This window comes from Panthera pardus, unplaced genomic scaffold (assembly GCF_024362965.1).
Source record: "Panthera pardus isolate Hobbes unplaced genomic scaffold, ASM2436296v1 HiC_scaffold_7, whole genome shotgun sequence".
NCBI classification, from domain to species: domain Eukaryota; kingdom Metazoa; phylum Chordata; class Mammalia; order Carnivora; family Felidae; genus Panthera; species Panthera pardus.
In genome coordinates, this window is record NW_026527002.1 from 39866742 (window position 1) to 39890556 (window position 23815).

Genomic DNA, 23815 nt, shown 5'->3' on the forward strand with positions numbered 1-23815 from the left:
GAGCATCTGACTCTTTATTCCAGTTCAGGTCATGCTCCCAGGGTTGTGGGATCAAGCCCCACGTTGGGCTCTGTGCTGAGCAGGGAGCCTGTTTAAGATTCTCTCTCTCTCCCTCCCTCACTGCCCCTCTCCAACTCACACTCTCTCTCTAAAAAATCTAAAAATAAATAAACAAACTAATTAATAATGAAATGATGAGTTTCTCATAATAGTTATTCTAAGTATTTTTCTTAGAGGTAAGAATTAAATATAAAAAGACTATTTTAATTCTGTTGGCTCATTCTTTTGACCTTGAACATCACTCAGTTCTTTACCTGCAGTAAAAGAACTATTCGTGTATGTAAATCACCTCACCTCTCAGATCCTCAATTCCGTTTGCTCAAAAATGGGGAGTTGAATTAGGAAGCACCTAAGGTTCCCTCTAGGTCTTATCAGTCAGAGACTCAGTGACATAAAGCATCTCAGTCTCCTTCATCCCTAACCCTGGCTCCATCCAATCCATCACTAAGTCCTACTAGTCTGACTCTAAAATATATTTTAAATCTGCCCACCTCAAAAAATAAACAATAAAAAAATAAATAAATCTGCCCACCTCTACAGTGAGCACCCTAGTACTTACTCACCTGAACTAACTTGAGAGCTTCATAATCAGTCCTTCTCTCCTGTTCCTTTCCAACCTATGCTCCCACAAAGCAGCCAGCATGGTCCTTTTGAAATAAAAATTTGATTCTACTTATTCCTCTGCTTAAACCCTCCAGTAGTTTCCTTTGCACTCAAAATAATGTCTCAAATCCTCAGCATGGACAACAAGATGATGCACCATCTGGCGGCTCTCCCACCCTTATCCCCTTCCTCTGCCTCACTTTGTAACCCTCTTCCCCTCTCACTGCCATCAGTGCCACACGATCCTCTTAGGTCATTCCCAAGTGCTGCTCATCTGCGTGCTACTCGGCCTAACTCCTAGCCTTCAATCCCACAACAAATGTCTCTTTCTCAAAGAGGCCATCTTGGATTCTTCATTGTCCATTGTAACCCTCTTAATTCTTTTACTTCATAGCACTTGTAATCTGAAGGTATGCATCCCTTTCTGTGTCTCTTTGCTTCATGTCTGTATCTCGTTTTAGGCTCTAAGCTCCTCAAGGAAAAGGATCATTTGATTTGTTCATATATTCAGCACCCAGGAGAGTTCTTGGCATACAGTTGGCAATAAATGAATATTTGTGGAATAAATGAATGGATGAATGAAGAGTATTAGCAACTCCATCTATGAAGAGAAAGACAAGAATAGGACTGCTTTTTTCATTACCATCTTATGAAATTATTATTTAAAATAATAGTTGCAAAGCAACTTGAATTCATAAAAAAATTAATTTAAAATCAAGGCATTATTCTTAAGGTAATTGTTCAGATTAACTCATCAGAGGGTTTTACTAGGAAAAAATTGTAAAATCATGCTTAAATTTTTACAAAATGATACATTTATGGACCACATAATAAACTGAGTATCAACAGATACGGATTCATATTTTAATGACTCAAACACTGTGATCACAGTGTTATTGAACCAGTGACTTTAACCAAGTCACTTAGTAAATAACTATGTGCTTAATATCCATCTTGAATAACTTGGTAAACAGTGATTGAGGATATATTAAAAACATGCGGAGACACCTCACTGGCTCAGTTAGTTAAGGGTCCAACTTCAGCTCAGGTCATGATCTTCCAGTTCGTGAGTTCAAGTCCCACATCAGGCTCTCTGTTTGTCAGTGTAGAGCCCACTTTGGATCCTCTGTCTCCCTCTTTCTATGCCCCTCTCCTGAGCTTTCTCTCTCTCTCTCAAAAATAAAATAAACATTTAAAAACGAAACAAAATGCATATTTCCTGTTTCAGTGGCATTAACAGGGCTAACTAAAATGAATATACCAAAAAGGGAACTTGCCATTGCCGTAACTTTAAATATCTGTTATGAGAAAGGAGTTAACTACTATTATAATTATTTTTAATTTTTTTTAATGCTTATTTATTTTTGAGAGAGGGAGAGAGAGACAGAGCAGAGTCGGGGAGGGGCAGGGGCGGGGGTTGGGGTGTGGGGAGACACAGAATCTGAAACAGGCTCCAGGCTCTGAGCTGTCAGCACAGGGCCTGACTCAGGGGCTTGAACTCGCGAGATTATGACCTAGGGCAAAGTTAGACACTTAACCAACTGAGCCAGCCAGGCACCCCAATGTAATTATTATCAGAAAACCGACCTAAAATTCAGTTTGCATACTTTTTTACCTTTTTCATTCCCCTATGGTTAGGTTTTCTGAGTTCCTGGGGCAATGAATTAGACAATGAGTAAGCTACAACAACATTTTATTACAGAAGGTTCAGAATGTGGCGTGACCACTAGAAGGAAAGAAAACTAAGGAAAGGCTTGGAGACTGACAAAGATGGGGTGGAAGCTATAATCCACTTGAAGTAAAACTTGGATAGACGTTAAGATGTACCATAGGAAATGGCATGGCCATAAGGATAAGTGAGTAGGCACTTTCCATGACCAGTTTGCTGAAAAATAGAGAGAATGATCCCTGGTCCTAGCAACCAATGAGGAATATTTTGAGAATAAATTAGATACAGTTTTCCTTTGGTGGAAAAGCACGATATAATTTATGATATTGTTATTATAATCATTAGTCATCTTTGTCTAGATTTATGGAGTGACTCATCCTAAATTAAGCCTTTGGAACAATGAGAAGAGGGAAATTTATGAGACCTACAATGATTTTCTGGTCTCATAAAAGATTGTAGTACTTGATTCTTGAGATGTTGAAATATCTCTGCCTCTTAACAGGAGGCTACAGGGACCATCCTTTGATTCATTATTTGATAAGTGTTTCAGGTCTCCCTCATTCTGCTCCTCTGGGACTAATAATTCAGCAAGCATTTTAACAGTCACCTTGGCTGTCAATAAATTATTTTAACTTACCTTTACAGTGCCTGCTATTTTTCTCCTTTTCCCATGAGAATAAAAATTGCCACTTTTTTTAATTCCCCATAATTTCTCTACATATTCATTTAATATTCTTGGAGCACCTATAACATCAAAGCAACAAGCTAGGTGGAGAGATATAAGGGGAATAAGATTCTGTCCATCCCTCAAAGAGCTTAGAATCCAGTTGGGGAATATAACTAAGAGCACCAGATCTGATGGATATTTTCAAGAAGAATGATCAGGTCACAGGGCCTGAATGGATAGAGTGTGAAAGAGGGGAGAGTACAGGTTTTCTCTCCTAGCAAGAAGAGATGGAGAATTGGGCAGATTTGAGGAGGGACTCATCAGCTCAATGTTAGGCACACTGAGGTGAGGTTGATAAGATATCCAGCAAGAAGCTTGACCCATGGGTCTGGAGCTTGAGAAAGAGGTCAGGACTGGAGACCGAGGTTTGGATTTCACCCGAGGAGAAATCCTGGGACCGGGTGACATTCTCAGTGAGAGAATATGAAAAGAGAGGGAAGATGAGGGAGTCTGATGATTAAAGAGATAAGAAACAAGAGATACGTAATTTTTGGAAGAAATACAAGGGCTAATGAAGAGAAAATAAAGGACGGTAAAAGGTAGAAAACGGCAGAGAGACGAGGGGGGAAGAGGAATCTCGATGTGAGCAGAGTGGAAGAATCACCCTTGGAAAGGAGCCAAGCAGAACAATGAGGAGCAGACACATGCAGACATACTCTGAGGTGAGATATAGGAGACTTAAACAAGGGAGAAACTGTTGGCTGAACAATGCAAAGTTGAATCAGAAAAGGTGTGGTGCTCAGAGAAAAGGACAACGTGTAGAGAAAGGAGCATGGATGTTGGCATTGGCCAGCCCTGGATCCAAACCCCAGCTCTTAAACTCATTATCACTGAGATGTTGGGCAAGTGCCTTTCTTGAGTGGAGCCTCAGTTCTGTCTCCTATAGAAATGGCAAGTAACAAAGAAATACTCCAGGAGGTTGTTTCAAGCATTAAGAGCACATGTGTGAAGCACCCAGCTCCTGCCTGGGCTTCAGTGAGGAAGAATGGTCAGCACAAACTGGGCAGAAAAACAGAACTTGGGCTCTCACACTTGACTGTGCAACCAAAAAAGAAATCCAGATTGCTAGGCCTCACCCAGAACCAGTAGGTCTGGGTGGGACTTGAAAAATATGCATTTCTTTAAATTTTTTTAATGTTTATTTCTTTATTTTGAGAGAAAGGGAGAGCAAGAGAAAGTGAGTGAGTGAGGCAGGGGCAGAGAGAGAGATGGACAGAAAATCCTAAACAGGCTCCATGCCACCATCACAGAGCCTGACGGTGTGGCTTGATCTCACAAACCATGAAATCATAACCTGAGCAGAAATCAAGAGTCAGACGCTTAACTGACTGAGCTACCCAGGTGCCCCGAAAAATCTGCATTTCTAATGAGTTCCTAGGTTATGCTGATGCCAGGGGCCCAGGACCACTGAGGCAGAGAATCCTCTGTGAGGAAAGATCAGAGGGCTAAGAGATTTTGTTGGCACTGGAACGCAGGTTCCAGAAGAATGGGATCACATCTCTTTTTAGAGTTATTTTTCCATGAATGCACTGTATCATTTTGTCTCCGGAACCTTGGCCACCTGTCTTACGAGCAAGCACTCTCTTAGAACTCATCCGGCTTGGTGGCTGGAGTGGTGGGTGCAGAGAGAGAGAGAGTAACTTTGAGTTGCCTAAAGAGGGAGATCAAGGAGAGTCCACCCATTCTCAGTGTTGCCCCCAAGGGCTTTGAGCGAGGGCCATCAGGAAGGTGTCAGTATTTGGGAGTGGGGCTGAAGCAACATGGCTTTTTTTAAAAAAGTGGAAACTGTCAAAGTTTATATATTATTTTAATTTTGTTCTGTCTTTTCAATATTGCATGGCCCAGGTGTTTAATATTTCACATGTTTCTCTTTTTTTTTTTCATCTTAAATTACTTTTTATTTTTCTTATTCTTTTCCCTGGCCCAAAAGTACCTTTATTGCTAAAAATGGTAGTTTATAACCTTTTGCCATGGATCAGATTATCTCTGAGCAATTTCTTTTCCCTTTTTTGTTCCTAATTCCTTCCCATTGTATTATTCAGTTATTCCATTCTATTGCATCCATTATTCACTACTTTTTTTTTTCAAACATTGATTCTGCAGAAATCGAACACCCTCATTTTTCATTTCTTGGTTGGAGTTACTTTAGAAACTCAACTAGATTATGGCTCCTAATGCACTAATGCTCTGCTGAGTGCACGTTGCCCGGCATTTTTATAAGTTCTGAATATAAAGTCAAGTCAAACCCTATTCCTTTTCAAGATTCTCCTTTCATATATCGTTTAAGAAAATTGCTCAACCATCTAGCTTGCTTCTACTTAGTCCCTGACTCATTTCCTCACTGCTGAATGCCCCATCATCCTTCCTACATTTATATTTTCAGTCAAGGAAAGGAAAGTTAACCTGACATTTAGTTGCAGACTGTCACTGAAACTGTGTTCTGCAGCTGGGGTCTGGGGATGGGGGGGCGGCACGAGGACGACACCGGTCGATACATCAGTCAGGCATCACTCCCTTTCTCTTCTCTACCTCCAGTGCCAACGACGCCTCACCTGTGCTCTTTCTCATCAACAAGTCAACAAATGTTTATATTTATTCTTAGCTTCCTTTAACATATGGTGCTTAGTCTCTTGCTTTGTGCACAGTAAACACTCAAAAACCACGATAGATGAATGACTGAATGACAAATGAATGGAACACAGACCCAACACAGCCTGGTCCTGTCTACTTGCTTAGCTACTGTTTTACCATCATGCCCCTTTCCTGGGGGTATGTAATTCAGAGACTCCTCCAGTTCCTTAAAAGTGCCATGCTCTCTCACGCCTCTAAACTGTTACATGGGTCACTCCTTCCTACACTACTTTCTCTGACGAGCACGGCATTCCTTTCTTCTCCAGAAAATCACCCCTGAGCCCCTGCCTGATTGAGTGGTCCTCCTGTATGTGCTGAAAACATCTCAGCTTCTTTGGTCTAAAATAGTACTTATGTTGTCTGCTCATCTGTCCAACTCCTTAACTAGATTAAGTGCAACTTAAAAGCAGGGGCTGTGTCTCACGCATAATTACAATCCCAGCTCCCACCTTAATGCTCCAATGGTGGTGTTTAGAATGAATGAGGATGTGCTGATATCCAGGTGAAAGGCAAGGAGAGTTGAGTCGGGAGAGCTGCCATGAGCATGGAGAAGAGTGGAAAGGTATGAAATATGACAGAAAGAATTTTTCAGATGGGACAGCTCATTAGATGCAGGGCAATGGGAGGGGAAAAGTAAAACATGGCAGCTGGGGGCCAGGGGCTGGCAGGATACCTTCCCATCTGCCGCTAATGATTTCAAGTGCCCATTCCTTTCACAGAGGCCTGGGGATTTAAATTCCTTAACAGAACACCAGCAGCTCCACACCATACAGCCTAGTCATTGTTTTTAATAGAGAAAAGTATTCTTTACTGGAACAAGACAATAAGGTGGCTAAGTTAACTGGTAGCCATTCCAAATAATACAAAGCAAGATACAGGTAGTTTAAAAATAAATTCATAGAATCAAAGAGGGCAGACACAGGGTGTTCATGATAAAGCTAGTGTTCTCACTTCTTTACCTTCTTCCTTTCAAGCTGCGGTCCAGTACAGGTATTCCTTTTTTAAGCTTCTTTCCAGCTGTTAGGTGAAATTACCCCTGTTAAACACTGCTGTAGCTTTTTAAGGCTTCTAAAAACAACATCTCAACTCTTAAAATTGCAGGATCTAACTTGTCTTTTTCAGAGTAATTAGTCCCTGCCCCCTTTAGTCCCTGCCCCGCCCTCCCCTGTCTCATCGTCTCCCCTTTCTCCCCTTCTCCCTCTCTCACTCCCATTTCAGGTTTGTTCCTGCCTTCTGAGTTGTCTTTGCATGGATAGAAATGTGTTAGATAGTAACACCTACCCAGACCCTGGTCCCTTCCCATTCTATTTTGGTGAGATTCCTGTGATTTAACACTGGTTCTTAACGACAACATCGGATACAAGCTGGAAGAATTTAAAATCTATGCCTGTCTCATGATCCTTCTTTCTCTATCCCTATGTAAAATCCTACCTTCCCTTCCAGATCTGGCATCCCATCTGTGTCACTCAGCTAACAAACCCTCCTCTTAAATCTTAGAGCACATATTTTCTGTAACAAAAGACACTGAGCGCCTGTCTCCTACATTTTCCATGGAGAGTTCCTCAAGGGGCTGGACTTTGCCCTAGCAGTGCCTGGGATGAGACCGCACACAACAGCCGCAGTAACGACTAGTTACGTTTAACGGACTGCCTCTGAGTTTCAAGCAGCTTCACACTGTCTTTGGGATAAGTGTTTGGTGATGTTTCTGAGAACATTCCACAATAGAAGTTAGTCCCGCACATGACAGCTGGCTTCCAACCATGCAGTTTGGACTCCGACTTTGCTCTGATCTAGCTAGAGAGCTAAGTGGCCTGTATTTTCTCATCGTGCCCTGTAAGATAGCATCATTACTCTTCCTATGAGAAGCCTTCAGGCACTCCCAGCAGCCCAGTATATTAGGAGGCAATAGCACTTTGGTGAGCAAGCCTGTCTCGCCCCTTCTTCCCAAGTAGCTCACTGCACAACCCCGTGGGGGAAGCAAGCAGTCCAGCCCGCGCTGCTGGCTTGTACACAGAGTCGGCTGGAGCCAGCAAGACGGAAGGAGCCGGAGCCGAGAGGGCCGGGACCCGCTGCCTCCGCCGCCCCGCGCGCTGCGGCGCTGGAGCCAAGTGCAGGTGCGCGAGGGCTGGCGTCTGTGAGGATGATTACCCTCATCATGGAAGCTGCCAGACAACTTCAGCATATTCTGTGGCATGTAAACTGCCGAGAAAGAACACTGTCAGCAGTGTCATTTCTAACGAGGGAGAAACAATATATGAAGCAGAAAAAAAAAAAAAGATAAAGCCCCAGCCCCCCCCCCAAACCCTCACCCCCACCCCCGGGCTGTACCCTGAACATCCTGGCAGGGGTCTGTACCTTCCCGCCCTCCCCCGCCCCCCGACCTTGACTCCCTATGGCAGGAAGAAGCCCCCAGAGGGGCCCTGCTATTAGCACTGACATTGGCACATAGGGGTTAGAAAAAGTGGAAACCATGTAGTGGCTGAGCCCTGGAAATCTAGACAGTTGTCACACAAGTCCATCCGTTTCTTGGCCGCCTTCATTTATTTTGTTCAGGTTTATCTGGAGAGTGTCTTGTACCATATTCAGTTGTTGTTGTTTTTCCTTTTCCGTTGGTTAGTTTTAATTCAGCTATTTTTTTGTAAAAAAAAAAAAAAGTTATTTTGGTTAAAGAGAATTTCTAGCCTTAAAGGTTTTGAGGTTGTAGAAAGTTTGATTTTTTAAATAAAATTGATTAAGTAGTCAGGATATGGTACACACACATACACACACACATACTAGTGACACACAGATCGACACACATACACTGCAACATCTATTGTCATGTGGCAAATAATAAATAGCCAATGCATTGCATGGTATGGATGCTCCTTCTAGAAGCCCTTTCCATGTTGACAAACGCCCTTCTATCTTGAACTTCCTCACAGAACACCGCTGCCCATCTTCACTGAAATCTGGCTCTATGAGGTTACCACATCCCCTGCTGCCTTTTCAAATGGGTGTGTTCATTCTCCTACATTCCACATGCCTTAGAGGATGTCAGGATGCGGGCTTCATATCCTCCTTGTCCCCCAACTGTCTTTCCCTCTCTGTCAGCAGAAGTGTCCAGTGTTAATCTCACTTCTGGAACAAGACATATTTGTGCTTATGTTTCTGCTTGCATTGAGGCAGAATGGAAAACATCGTCCCCTCCATAATTCTCATTCCTTGACAACTCTCAGTTATTCCAATTCTTGGATTTATGAACTTTATTTTTCTTCCCTAAATACATCATTCTGTTCTTGATCTTATAGTACCATTATACTTATTCCAGTAGCCAGAGAATGCTCCCCTTTAAAAAAATGTCACATTAATTGTCTATGCAAAGACAGTTGTTTATTTCCTGTATGCAGCTTCCTGATTACTATTTGAGTACAGTCAAAAAGAAATTGGATTTTTTGTGCATGCCTGATTCCCTTGCATGCATGCTTTTGTCAAAATTTTGACACAGTAAATACAGACCTCCTCCATGTGGACCCCAATTGATTAATTAAAGGAGAAATTCATTGCAAAATTGCCAGCAGCTGTTGGCTAGAACAGAGGCTGGGGAGTCATACACCAAAAAAGGCAAGCAGTGGAATAGGACCATTTCTAGAGGGTGTCTGAATTTTGTGGAAAGTGACTTCTTCTCAATCTGAGCCTTTTTTCATTCCATGGACTATTTAAAATATTTAATTTAATTTCCATGTAAAAACAATTCACAGTAAACATTTTCTCTCTCTCTCTCTTTCTTTCTTTCCTCCCTCCCTTCCTCCCTCCCTTCCTCCCTCCCTTCCTCCCTCCCTTCCTCCCTCCCTTCCTTCCTTCCTTTCTTTTTCTGGAACAAATGTAAAGAAGTGCATAACAAGACACATTGTCCACTACCAGGGGATTTCCTTAGCATTGTAAAGCACACCCAGGAACCACAATTCGCTTGGTGCAAGACCATTGTTAAGACCCAACACCTCTGAGGGAGAGAAAGCTAAAACAGCTTCACTTTGCAATCCCATATTCTGAATTCTACCATCAACAGGGATGCATGGCCATATGGAATTTCAGATCCACACCAAAGGGTAGATAAAAGAAGTTTCCAACAGAGGTCAAGAGCAAAGAACGTCAAAAATAAGAGTTAGGGGCATAGGTATCATTAGACATTGTGCGGAGGCTGGAGGGGAAGAAGTCAGCAGAGAAGGGGAGTTACACAGGAGAAAGGGTTCAGGGCGAAACTCTCTAATAAGTCATGGCAGTGACAATTCCTAAAGGTACTTCCTGATTCCCTCACAAAAGCTAAAGTTGAAATTTTCTCCATCTGCACTCTACCTTGCCAGGAGCTCATAAATCTAGGCTCTGACCTCACCATGATGGAGAACTCAGCTGGGACAACAGGTTGTCCCCTGAGCCGCTGCACACGGCACCAGGGGCCACCTGTGAGTCACAGCTTGTGGGAGGTTGAGGAACATCTGGCCGAGCTCATCTCCCACCACCACCAGTGGGTCTGACTCTATGTTACTTGTGTCTGTTTTAAATGTGCCTCTCTCTCCAACACAGCATCTTTGCAACATCAGGATGTTGCATAATGCCTGAGTGGAATCCAAGAACCAAGCCACACATGTAGAACTATGAGAAACCACATGTGGGAGAGAAAAATAACTCAGCTTGAATATTATTTTTCTCCTCAAAGCAGTAAATGTGTTGGAGACCACATTGAATGTTTGATACAGACTGAGAAAGGGCGTGGATGTCTGTGCTTATAAACTTCTGCACTAAAGGGACTTGGGGTATGTTTTCAAACTAATCTTCATAGTTACCATTCATCAAGTGCCTACTAAGTGTTGGACACCTTATAAACATTATCTCTGATTATCCAATATGACCACAAGAGGTTATTATTATGCTCATTTTTCTAATGAGAAAACTAACTGCTGAAATCATAAATGACCCATCAAGGTTCCACAACTGGTAAAGGGAAAAGGCAGGTTTGGGCATAGTTTCTTTTGCCAAAGTTCGTGGTCCTCCTCATTATGCTTTTTCCTAAGTCCATCTAGAAATGCTTAAAGTGACTAGTGTTGATTCCCTGTTTGCTCAACTCTATTAAGTAGGCAGAGTGTCCTTTTCTTCATGGAGCTCATTGATCCTCAGCTACAGTGGGTAATAATTCACCAAACCTGCCCAAAATTTACCTCGATTTACTCTAATGGAGTCTACCATATCCTGTAAGTAGAGAAGCAGGAGTACCACCAACTGAAAGCCAGCTCACAGCAGTAGCTTTCAGCGGGACCTTTCCTGCCTCCCTTACTCTCCTTCCTTTGCACTTTGTTCCAACCACAAAGGTCCAGAAGTCATAGGTAGCAAAATGAGGGAGAATGAACTAGGATGCAGAGGGGAAAAAAAGAAGCCAGTCAAAATCCCTGCCTAGTCACAAACTTTGGGCCTCCAATCTCAAAGAGACTCAGCCTCCAGTTCCACATTTTGAGGGGAAAGAGGTTAACATTAAATCAAGGACAGAGGGTTTTTTGTGGTTTTTTTATTGTTTTAACACCAGAGTTGATATATTATGAATTTACTTGATACTGTGTTTGGGACTGAATGGCACTATAGGGACTTTTATTACCTACCTAAAAGTGACTAGAAACTACAAATACCAAAGTGAATAGAATGGAACGTGACCCCTCCACAAAAGATTTGAGACCCTTTTGGTCAATACCAAAGAAGATTCAATGTGAAAATATTCCAGTCCAAATAAGAGTGATTGGGCTCTATTTTACCTCTTGGCCAAGGGTTCTTGACCCCAGGTCCATGGTGCCTTAAAAAAGACCAAAGAACATTTTATGTATGTATGCACATGTGCATTTTTCTAGAGAAAGAATCCACAACTTTTTATCAGAGTCACAAAAAAGATGAAAATTATTCCAAAATGAAGAACTTCTGGAGGCCCAGGGCAATCTTAGACCTTGGCTTTAGATCTGGTTTATATCTCCTTCAGATGCACGACTGGTCGGTACCCAGCCAGTCTTATCTTAAAGTGAACCTAAGAGGTGGGACACAGATTGAATCATGCTCCAGAAAGTCCTTTGGATGAGATTCCAGGACATCTACAGTTTAGATCAGGAGAAGATAAAAACTAGCTTTGAAATTCAGGATATAGTTTTCTAGGTTATAAAAACAACATCTTCTAATAATTGGTGGCTCATTGAGGTCACCTCTATTCTGACTATATTTTGACTCTTTTCAAGTGAATTGTGATATGCATGTTTTCTGAACCTGTGTTTTGGCATAAAATGCATATAACTCAACTGGTTTGGTTTCCTGATGCTCAGTTTCTGGTTACTAACCTTCCAAGGCCTTAGCCTTTCTGTCGTGTCCACAATTAGATTAGGTGATGCCTGGTCTGCCTGTTCTAGCTGCATCCTGGAAGGAAAAGCTAGTCCAAAGCAGCAGGTTTTAAGTAAGCCGATATCCCTACCATCCCCACTCACCCAAATCATGGGTACCTTTCCCCCCATTTGATGCCATTGCAGCCTCGGGCAGCTAACAGTCACAGGAAGTGAGTCGTTGGCATCCCAAGCTAGAATTTAAGAAACGCTTGCATAGAACATCATAGGATATCGTTAATTTGATACACAGCAAAGTAATTGGGCAAACATTAACTCTCTTTTAAGAATCAAGCACAAATAATAAAACTTAAATTGATCTACGAAAGAGATCAATTAGCTGCTAGAAATAATAGTTTACAGTCAGTTCTCAACTATCCATATTCATAAAAAGTGGCAGAGCTAATCGAACACGGCAGGTAATTTTCAAGTCATTAGTATTTGGCTTTAGAACCCTTTATTTATTTATTTGCATCCAAGTTACTTTCCTAATAATGTTTTGCTTACATTAACATTTAAATGAGGATGGAGCTCCATGCAAGCAGCTGCTGATTGCACAGGAAGACAGCCCATATCCATACCAGGTAAGAGTAGTAGAAATCAAACGAGAGATTAACATTTTACTGTGGATTAAATTTTCCAAACTCAAATAATTGAGAATGAGCTCTAAGCCTCTTGAACATGACCTCTTCAGAAACTGCTCTCTGATCTTCCAGTTAAATACCCCTGTGTGTAATTCTTTGTTAAATCTCTGTTTTCCACACTAGAGCCTGAACTCCAAGGAGGCAGAACAGAGTCTGCCTCGTTCTACATTGTACCCCCACACCTGGAAAGTTTGTTGGTACATAGTAGGTGCTCACCAAATGTTTGTTCATTGAATGCATAAAATCTGCATCACTCTTTTAATGAAAAATGAGAAAAACTTATCTAGCATTACACAGAATATGTAATCAGGTCCCTAAGAGAAAACCTGATCTGGGGATGGACGCTCCATGAGCTGAGGGACCCCACTGGTCTGGTTCACTGCTGTGTACCAGCTTGGGGTTCAGTGCTTGATACATTGCACGTATGCAGCGAATAGAACCAGGCCAGTGGCCCTGCCACCTCCACTCACCCAAACCATAGATGTTTTCCCTCCGCTTCAGAGGTTATCTCAATTGTGTCCCTAGCCGTGGCGTCATTGGCCAGCTAACAGTCACAGAAGCCGTTTGGGACAATGAATGAGAATAACCAAGAAAAAGCTGCAAGGCTCTGACTGCACATCTTTCCCACCAAGTTGCAGAGAGACAAAAGGGAAACGTGACAGAATTTTAAAGAGGGCTGGTAAGTCTAAGTGATAGCATAGATTTGCGCATCTGGGAACAAACAGAACCTAGTGTTACTAATGTTTGTTTCTGTGGTATAGGCATTAGGGTCTATCTGCTTCTCTCTCTCTCTCTCTCTCTCTCTGTCTGTCTCTCTCCCTCTCTCGCCCTCCCTCCTTTCCTCCCCTCCTCCCATCCCCTCCTCCTCCCCCTCTCCTACTCCCTCTCCCATTCCTTATCTCTGTCTCTGTCTAAAGTTGGCCTAATCTCTATTCATCTACACTTGAGCTATCTTCCTTGGGCATATCAGGACTTCTGAATCTGTGCAGCCAACCCATCAAAGTATTCTTTTAAAAAAAAAAAAACGTTTTGTTACTATGCCACCCTAATGTTTCCCTCATGTGGAGTTTTCAGAATGGTAACCTTGACATCAGAATAAAAGCAATCAATCAGTGGTATGCATACTTCTGCTCTGGAATCCAGTGGGGGACCTGAGAACAAGTCAATACAGGCCTTACTAGTAAAATGAATGGACAGGAAATTTCCATTCATGAAAACAATCTTGGAGACCACCCAGTGTAGTGTCCTCACTTTACGAACAAAGGAAATTGAAGCCCAGACGGGCAAAACCACCATAACTTTGCAGAACTCATGTGAGAGCCCAAGAGTCATCCGGCTGACAAGGGAGACATTTTCTATTTGTGGCTACACTCTGACTCGACAGATAGCTTCTTCCCCTTATCAGGTAGACAGACACCTCCTCTAGCAACCATCCTATGTACCCTAACTTTCAGAACCAAACTCCTAGAAGTAGAATTTGGTACCTACTAAATTTATTTTCTCCCCTCAATCTATGGCCCTATTCAAGAATAGCTATTCAGAACCTCCTCCTCCTCCTCTCCCAGCTCTTATCCAGCTGCTAAGAGATTTGCTTCAGATTCCAGAATTTAAGTTACCATGCCCCTCCTTCCAGATACATGGATCCACTTTTCCCCTTGGAGGATTTGCCAAAAGCCGAAGTAATAATCCTAACAATCTTTCAATTAAGTAAGATAATATTTATTACTTTTAACCTAAAGGACCCTTGTTCAACAGGAATACAATTTCACATCTGTGCAGATGGGACCCAGCTGACAGTGGACTCAGCAGATTGTGTGAGACTTGATAAAATCGCCTTCTTCTTCCTGACGTTTGAACAGCCCCCTTCTCCTGCCATATGTAGCCAAGAAAATAAGCCAGAGCCTGGTGCCCTAGTGATGAGCTGGCATGTGGCTCCTGGGTTTGTCCCCCAAATAAGCAACGTGTTTATTCAAAGGAGTTTATTTATTCTGCCTGCAGAATAGGCAAGGTATCAGCCAAAATGAATCCTGGCCAATGATTCATGCCATTCAAATTATGTGACATCCTTGCCCTATCCATTGCCTTAAAGTTGGAAAGGAGAGGACAGGCCAGCTATTGACTAGAGAAGTCCAAGCTTTGCTGTTGATATTTGCACAATCACCAGCATCCTAGGTGGGCAAGGGAGACAAAGAAATGTCTCAGCCCGGACTCCACTGAAAACAGAACCGGACAGGGGTGCCTAATTTGAAAGGTGAAGTCCTGAAGCAGTGAGAGTTAATGAAAAGAGAAGTGTGACAAGGAAGGTTACAGAGCCACAGCGTGTCACTGTACTGGCCACTGCTTTACCATAAGCCTCAAAGACACACAGCTGGTCGCTCAGCAGGTGCAGCTACTCAGCCACCTGGGATGTCTCCAGACAGGCTGTGCATCGAAGCTGCTCAAAGCAGTCCCTTCAAAGAGGAAGGAGGGGAAATTTATCTGCATGGCTACTTCCCCTCTCTAGTCTCCCAGATTCATTACAAAGGGAGTTCTTTTCCCCAAATCCCAGGTCATGTCACCTAGCTCCCTCAGTAGCTGCTGAAGAAGCCCGTCCCAGTACCTCAGTGTCCTGCTGCATCCAAGCCTGGAAGTGGTCGGAGGGGCCAGAGACCCCACGGGTTCAGCTGACCGGCCCCAGGTGGCAAAATTGCACAGGCCCGTGAAGGACCAACCAATCTGTCTCGGTGACAGCTGAGGGCCTGGCAAGCAGGTGCGGTTGGGGATGCTGATGAGGTGCTGAAGATTACAGCATGAAACGGCAGCTAGGATTACAATCATATCCAAAGCACAGAAGTAGATCTTCCTTCTTCAGCTTTTGCCAAATATCTCCTTGTGCTGAGAACCTGGACTGTGTCCCTAATGACAAAAGTATAGCAGACATGCCAACCTAGGCATTACAAAATCTTCAGTCAAAATGATCTGTTCTGCTGGATGCAATAGTGTTTATGTGGGTGCTAAACCCTAGAAACAGACCTTGTGATCTATTACAAAGACCACCAATGAGCTCCTAAGCACCAAATCCAATGAGTACCTTCCAATATTTACTTAACTTGACCTTTTTACAATGTTTCACACAGCTGAACATTTCTTTCAATAGGAAACGTTTACCTTCTTTGGATTCCACATGCAGATCTCTTCTGATTCTCCTCTACCTTCTTTGTCTCCTCTGGTGGGTACTTTCCCTCTGCTAACTCTCAGCCTGATGCACTTTTTAGTCTACATGTTCTTCCTAGGGAACCTCATCTGCTCCTCTGTGCTAAGGATTCCCACAGCTCCAGACTTGTGAGTAAGACATGATCCTGACAAAAGGAAAAAGACAAAAGGTATCAAGTATTATGACAGTGTGTATGAAATGCTATGCTAAAATGTGTTATAATAGATGTGCACACAGAACACACTCAGCCTGAAGAATCTGCTTAAACCAATTCTGAAAGGATAAGAAGGAGTTATTCCGAAAGATGAAAAGAGGGAGAAAATTCCAGGGAAAAAAACCAAACAGAACACAGGCCTAAGACAGCATGGGATCGGAGAATAAGCGATGAATCTGAAAGGAGACCTGAAAAGGCTACAGAGACACGACTAGAAAGGCAAGCAGGGGAGGGTCATAAAAGGCCTGACATGACAGGCCGCAGCGTCTGGACTTCATCCTGAGAGCAGGATCAAGGCAGGGTCAGCTTTCTATTTTATAAATATTCCTTTGTGAAGACGGGCTTGGAGGAGATGCCAGGGGAGGTTGGAGACCAATGGGGAGGTTGTTGTCCCACCCAAGCAAGACACTCTAAGACATTAAGAGTTTGGCAGTAATGACCTTCGTTTCTCCCATCTAAAGTAACTTGTACAAGGAGAATCCTGAGCTAATTCCAACATTTTTGTCTTTATACTTATGGAATAATGAACTGCTGTCTTGATTCTCAAACATTTACTTGATTTCTGGGTATCCCAGGCAACTATTTGTTCAGGGTTCTCCAGCAAATCTGGGAAATAAAAAGTATTTTGTAATGGCCCAAATCACCTATTTTTCTATCTTTTTTTTTTGTTCATTAAAAAATGTTTATCAAATAGTTACAGGAGGAAAAGTCCTCTTTCAGTTACTGTGAGTTATAGAAAGATGACTAAGACGCAAGTCCCCAGGAAGTAACATTTCAGTGGGATGCAGTCAGAAAGAGCATAAACGGTGAAATGGGGCAGATGAAAGAGGAAGGAGGGACCAAGAGAGAGGTTCTGGCAGTGTGCCATGCATGGCTGCAGAGGAAGAAGGGGGTAACTGTGTTTGGGAGGTTTGATTCAGGCTCGAAATGACTAGGATCTCAACTAGGCAGAAATGAGGGGACAGATATCCCTGACAAAGTCCCAAGGACCTGACATCACTGTTGAATGACTAGGTTTGGTCAAAGTGGCAGGTATCTAAAGGAACATAGTAGAAAAAGAAAAATGGCGGACAGTTCAGGAAGACCTTAATATCCAGGTTAAGGCAGTAGCAGCTGAGCTGCTTAAGCAGACATCTTTTGGAGCATCCGTGTGTCTCCATGAGGGCACAGAGCCATTTGCAGTGTACTGACTCAGCAAAATTATTCCTACAACTGTTTGAATTGAAGCAAATTGAATCCATTTTCACATCGACAGCACTGCCTTGTTATTAACCCTAGGAAGACGAGAACTTTCTCACGAGCACTGCTGTCAGAGCAGTTACCTTGGCACATCCTCAAACGTCCCCAGTCCCCTCATGGCGCCTGGATACGAGACAGCTCCATGAGCCTGCAGGGTTGTCCAGATGTGTATTTCTTCTCACTTACAGGAAACTCCATTACTTTAAATTTTAGAGGCCAGGGCCGCTATTTTATGAAGCCTATGTGAAGTCAAAATTACCTAATAACACATCGAGATGTAATCTACTTAAACCCATGGGGCCGAAAATGCACTAGTTACGAGACAAGTTAATAGGTTAAACTAACATCCTAAATTGAATTCACCGAGGAGACCTAGAAATAACTTCAAGAGGCTCATTCAGGGAACCCTGAGGAACCTTACCTGAAAGGTATGACTACAGAGAAAAAGAGAGAGAGAGAAAGATAACAGAGAATCAGGGACCAAGAACAAAGTCTCTGACTTCAATAAAGGTCAAAACAATATACTCCAAACTGTTCCAGACAGATAAAATAATCTGTCCAAAATTAAATGATATTATGTATGGTCATTGTTGTGAATCTTTATACAACAACTTGGCCAGACAGAGAGGGAAATGTTTTCTCTCTTAATTTGGTGCTATAGTCTATCTACTTCATGAAATGTTAAGGTGAAAAAGTCTCAACTCTTCCATTGTTAATTTATATCTATCCTGGGTTTCTATCTGGTTTGTTGTTGTTGCTGTTTGTGTTTGTCTTCAAAATGTCTTTGTCTGGATACCATAATTATATGTTCTTATCAGAGAAGAGTCCTTACTATGTTTAGCTTACTCCTTACTCTGTTTTAATTCCTTCCTTTTCTTGTGTCTCACCTGCCCTCCTCTTCCCAAGGCCAAAATGGTGGACAGGAGGCAAGAACAAAGGAATCAGAAAGATACTGTGGTAAGCGCGCTGACAGAAATGGCTCCTATCTTCCCTCACTTCAAAACTAAAGACACCTTTACAATCTTGGATTTGGAATTCAGAACCACTTTCTCCATCTTGTTGTCTCCTCCCAGTGAGTTATTATCACCTCATGGGAGTGTAGAAGGATAGAGGGTGAGCAACCTAGACCATGTTCTACGTGGGACCCTGGTTTTTGTTGGTGGTGGTGGTGGTGATGGTGGTGGTGGTGGTTTTTGGAGAGAGAGAGAGACAGACAGACAGACAGTGCACATAAGCAGGAGAAGGGAAGAGGAAGAGGGAGAGAGAGAAGCAACGCGGGGCTTGATCCCATGACCTGAGCCAAAACCAAGAGTCAGGCGCTTATTCACCTGAGTCACCTAGGCACCACTTGGCAACCTGGTTTTACTTTGGTGTGTAGGAACCCCAGAAGTTAAAGGTTGCTATATAAGTCTTCTGTCACTACTGTAACAAATTGCCACAAACTGGATGGCTTAAAAAATAAAAATCATTTTCTCACAGCTTTGCCAACCAAAAGTTCAAGATCAAAGCCACATTCCCTCAGAAGGCTCTAAGGGTGAATCCTTCCTGGCCTTTTCCAGCTTCTGGTGGCTGCTGGTATTTCTTGAGTTCCTGGGCTTGTGGCTCCATCATTCCAATCTCTTCTATGTCTAATCATCGCCTCAGCTTCTATGTCTTTTCTACCTTTCTCAATATCCCTCTGCCTTTCTCTCATAAGAGTATTGTCATTGGATTTAGGTCCTACCCAGAGAATCCAAGATGATCTCTTCATCTCGAGATCCTTAACTTACTTTCATCTGCATTGACCCTTTTTCCAAATAATATCCACAGAGTTCACGAATTAGGACATAAACCTATCTTTTCGGAAGCCACCATTTGTATGGTTTTACAACGTCCACATACTAAGACATAACGTTCTTGCTGGTTACCAGGGCCTTGCCTCAGGGAGTCAAACACTCTCCCAAGCCAGCCAGTGCCACAAATATCATCCCAAGTCTGAGTCAGAACACTTGCCTAGTTAAATGTGTTTCCAAGACAAACAAACGGAAGCCTGCTCCTATTTGAGAGTTTAGACAAAGCCTGAGAAACATCAGATGAGCAATTCTTTCAGCAGGACATAGAAACACTTTGAACACTAGGATTTAGGTACTTCATTTACATGCCACTTGTAAACTATTTTAATATGTACAGGCTATTGTTAGTGTGAAGTCTTTGGGAAGAAATATGCTCCAAGTGGTAACATTTTACCTCAAAAATGACATAGAACCCTTTGCCTTCATGTACATTACATTTCAAAAAAAAGGTAGATATTATACTGTCTTGTACCAAATGCCCTCAAGATTTTTTTTTTGAAACCATAATATAAAACATCTTTTTCTCTGGCTCTAATCCAATTTCTTTGAGTGATGTGTAAACCGTACAATTGTTTGTAGCTCTGTGTCAGTATCCATTACTTTTGAAATGACCCCTACATTTCACATTCTATATAACATTTTCCTGTCTTCTCTGGGAATTGCAGAAGATCCTTCGTAGACACACTAATTGCTTGTGACACCCACAGTCCTTTTGAACACTGACGTTTTCTTGGTGAACCAGTAAATACTCTGTTATTTGGAGAGGACATTGTTGCAAAACACTTTCCCTGATTCTTGCTTTCTACTTAAACATCATAATCACACAGGGCTGAGTTATAGCTTCACTGCTGCCCATGCATATTGTACTCTTGGCATTACAGGAGCTTCAGAAACTGCTCAGTCCGTCAAAGTACCGGTAATGATTTCTTTTGTGGGTATATTAATCTCACAGAAACTAAGCATTACATTTTAGACAATAAAGCTTGCAAAAGACCTGTCAAATCTATATTTTTTAAATGCTTTATATTACGTTCTTCCAAAACACACCCCACTGCATTGACCTTTAAGCACATTAACCTCTGCAGGGAAATTTCTTAAATCCATATTATATGCATAAAACCTCTAATTCAACATTTAGCGAGGAAAATAGATCGTAGTTGGTGCTAAAATGTCAATGAGTCATCCACATCTGACAGTAGATTGCTGAATGACAAACAATAGCATTAAGCTTGTCTTAAGAGAAAATGTAGCGTGGCTAAAAACACTGTTAGATCCAAGGCAAATGTTCAAAAAATAGGCACTCTCTAACACACCAAAATCTGATTTACAAAGATTCCTAAATATAAATTGGGGGTTGCAATCTGTCACCGGCACCAACCACCATGACTTACTCAGCATTGTTTCCCCCAACCCAAGTTGCAGTTTCTGGTTTTTCCTCCTTTTTGGCCATCAAATAAATACCCTTATTTGCCCAACCTCCTCTCCTCTCTCTCCCATTTCTTGGCTTTCAACTCTTCGCAATTTGGTGGAGTTTAGACAGGTCTTCTTTCTTTTTACATTGAAATACATTTCACGTATAACGCTGTGTAAGTTTAAGGTGCTCAACATGTTGCTCTGATGCATTTAGATATTATGATTGTCTTTGAAGCGTTGGCTAACACCCTTATCATCACATAATTGTCATTTCTTTTTTGTGGTGGGAATAATTTACATCTAGTCTCTCAGCAAGTTTGGTGTTTATAGTACAATATTGTTGTCTATGATCACTATGCTTGTGCATTAGATATCCAGGACTTCTTTCTCTACTGGTTGTACGTTGGGTCTTCTTTCTGAAGTATCCACATATCCTTATCTCCCTCAGTCCCACGCTTCTTCTCAGCCCTCCTTCAAATCTTTGTGGTGACTTCAGAAAATATCCATGCCCTCTTTTCTTTTCCCTACTTTGTTCCATTTATGAGTTAAATAAACTCACTATAGGCACGACTGGGAAGCATTAAGTGCGGAGTCCCGCAACATTGTAAAATCAAAAGAAAGGAAAGCCATACGCTTACAAGTGAAATAGGGCATAATAAGTAATCAGCATCTTGACCACTTGAGCCCTTCAAAGCACCTGCAAAGGCTTCTCTCTCCAATTTAGCATCTAATGTCCCTCTGGGTTGATCGATCTGCTGCAAGTGCAGACATTCAAGATAAATTCAAAACTATTTCTTGCCTATTTGTGACTTCTCTGTTTTGCTCACTAGCATTGTACACATACTGTTTTCTCTCCACTTTTTAAAGTTTGACTATACACTAACTTGTTTCACTGTGCTTATAAGGCTTTGTAAGCTTTCAAATTAGTTCCATCACATTTGGGATCCTTTTCCTGTCAACAGATTCAGTCAAAATGCAAATGAATGCCTAAACAGTGACCCACTGTAAGTCGATGCTATATTATTCAGTGTTTTCCCCATAGACAAACTTCATCTGTTCAATGCTGCGTCTAAGACTAAGAGTTGCTCATTTTTGTGCGTAGATTTTTTTTTTTTGGCCACCCAAATTTGAAAGAGTTAATGATTTCAAAGATTCAGAATTCCCTAAGCCCCTTTCAAATTATTTTCTCTTCCTTATTTCCACATAGGCAAACAGAATTCTGTAAATCTGTTTAAAAGGTGATCCTCAATAAGAAATCTGGGGATTTAGAGGAGGGGAATGTATGGTCAATTTGGTGAATCTAAAATCTCCTATTTTATAGCACAAGTCTATATTCACCGTTTCTTTATTCACTTACTTGCTTCTTTGTTGTCTTGCCTACTAAGGAGTGAGCTCTGTAAGAGTGAGGATCTTGTCTATTTTGTCTTCCCCAGTGTCCCCATAAAGTTGATATTCCAGAAACAATTTTGACCAAACAAAATATTTAACTTATCAGTTATTTTGATTATTTAGGTTCTGGTAGGCTTTGCCTTTGCTTATTTCATCATTTTAAAAAGAAAAAGAAGACCTGAGCATGTGTGTATGCTAGATTTAGAATCCTGGAAACTAGAGCTGGAAGAGATCCTAGAAATTGTGTCATTTAAAATATTGATTTTATAGCTGAGGAAATAGGGTGATAGGGAAACAGCCTAAGTCATCTAATGCCCAAGGCCCCTCACAGCTGGATAACTGCCAGGATGCTATCCCAGCCCTTAAACCAGTGAAGTCTCATAGGATGAGGCCCCCCCCCCCCCCGCCCCCCGGGGACACAGAGCTTATCCTTCCCGTAGGAGCTGGTGTGATCCTGTTGGCTCAGCAGAACATATGTAGATCTCTATTTACAAAAGAAAACAAAAAGTGAGATAGAGGATTGTGTGATGAAAGTAGAATATCGTCCTGCATTTCTTTCATTAGGCAACATTATTTTCTGCATTATTTTCATTTAGCCAACAAACTTTTACGTGCTGGGGACAGTGGCTTAGGGGAAAACCAAAACAAAGAGCACAAGCACCACCACGTGCACAAGCCTCGACTAGGTCCAGATCTCAGACACGTCTGAGCTCGGGAGGGAACACAGGGTTCCAACACATATACACCGCAGATTCCTGTAAACAAAGTGTTTTCCTGGTCATTGTTTCAGTTCGTCCTCACAGCCACCCTGTAAGGCAGCAGGGAAGACATTGTGTCAGTTTTACAAACAAGGAACCTGAAGGTGAAGGTCATTAGTAAACTGCTCAGGGTCACACAGGTAGCTGGTGATGAGAGACAGAATTAAGTCCTCTGATCCCATGACAGTTCAATGTATGTCTTCACTACTCAAATGCATGTACTTTCTTAGTCTCACACTATCCTTTTTTTTTTTTTTTTTTTTCCTGAATTCGTTGGATTTAAACATACCTTCTATACGTCTATCCCTCCTGTCCCCAGATCAGGATCTGAGCTCCTGGCTAAGATGTTTACACACTCTTTATTTATTTTTTTGTGCCTGAAAAATAGTAATGATTTTCTCTCTTTAGTGCTCTTCATAGGGAATGCATTTCTCTTAGGAGTCTTCAAACAGTTAATTGACAAATATCATAAGCCCTAGAAGAAAACAGCAGCTTCAAGATTCTGTGGTTTCAACGTATCCGTTGCAGAATATACACTGAACTTTCCCCTTCTCTCTCTGCTACCCATAAACATATATACACACAGTGTGATTATACCACACTCCCCTTCCACCTGAAATTGTTATCTCAAGCACTACTGGATTAGCCTAAGGCAAATATAATGGAAGCCATGGGTGGGGCTGAAGTGGAAGATCACCGGGGGTATACCACAAGAAAAAAAACCTGAATAGATGTTGCGGTGGGAACAGAGGCAATATACAATGGCTGGATCACTGAAGGGGGACGTTGGCAAAAAAGAAATAGTCAAATAGGAGGAACCTTAGGAGAAGCTAAAATAAGAGACAAGTTGCTGAGACTAGAACAAAGGTACACTAAATAGTGCAATTACCCCTTGTTGCTTCTGATAATCTCTGTAGTAAAATGCCAACGGGGTACTTCAGTTTTGAAGAAAACCACTGGAGAATGTTGGTAAGAAGGCAAAGTGTGTCTTCACTGTCCTTTTTTAGGGACCCAAGGCACAGGCAGCTCTTCTCATATGGCCACGACCATGGCTGGC

General features: G+C 42.0%; 1 long non-coding RNA gene across 2 annotated transcripts in view; it reads right to left on the reverse strand.

Annotated features, from left to right (window-relative positions):
* LOC109269493 (uncharacterized) overlaps positions 1-23815 on the reverse strand; it is a 394897-nt gene that overhangs the window by 199503 nt on the left and 171579 nt on the right. For both annotated transcript variants that reach the window (XR_002081105.2, XR_008419929.1), the window contains exon 2: positions 15868-16058. This is a non-coding gene — a long non-coding RNA (uncharacterized LOC109269493). The remainder of the gene's footprint in view (positions 1-15867; positions 16059-23815) is intronic.